Source organism: Tuber melanosporum (genome assembly GCF_000151645.1).
Source record: "Tuber melanosporum whole genome shotgun sequence assembly, scaffold_57, strain Mel28".
Lineage (NCBI taxonomy): Eukaryota > Fungi > Ascomycota > Pezizomycetes > Pezizales > Tuberaceae > Tuber > Tuber melanosporum.
Genome location: NW_003299103.1, coordinates 425129 through 425668, shown reverse-complemented (window position 1 = coordinate 425668; position 540 = coordinate 425129).

Here is a 540-nt window from a genome sequence, read left to right as displayed (position 1 = left end):
GTTGTTTGCCTTGGCGGAGTACTTATCATTAGAAATACCAGGATCTAATATCTAGGAACTACCTTAAGTAGGGTAACCCCACTCAGAATTGGAATCTCTGGTCTCTAACTCCCCACTCCAGCCCCCTTATATGGTTCGCATGTTATTATACATATTCATATCAGTATCATCCTGTGACTAGAAAGCCATGGAATTGAAGGTGTAAGAATAACACTGTATATATCACGAATATCCATCTGAGTGAATTCTGTCTACAGAATATATGAGAGAGGACCTGCAGGTAAGTCTGAGAAGTAGAATGAAGTAAATCTGTCAACTACTCAAGGAGTTACTAGACTTCAAAGTAGTGACAACTGTGGCAAGTGTCGTACATAACAGGACATTTCAGTACAAAGAAAGAGTATTGAATGTTGAAGGATCTCAACAAGAAGCTAATACATTCGCACAGACTCTACGACAAGTAGAAGAGTCTAGAAATCTGAGGAACACTATCACAAAAGCTAATAGTTTTCACAATGTATTACAATTGGGCTCAGAAAT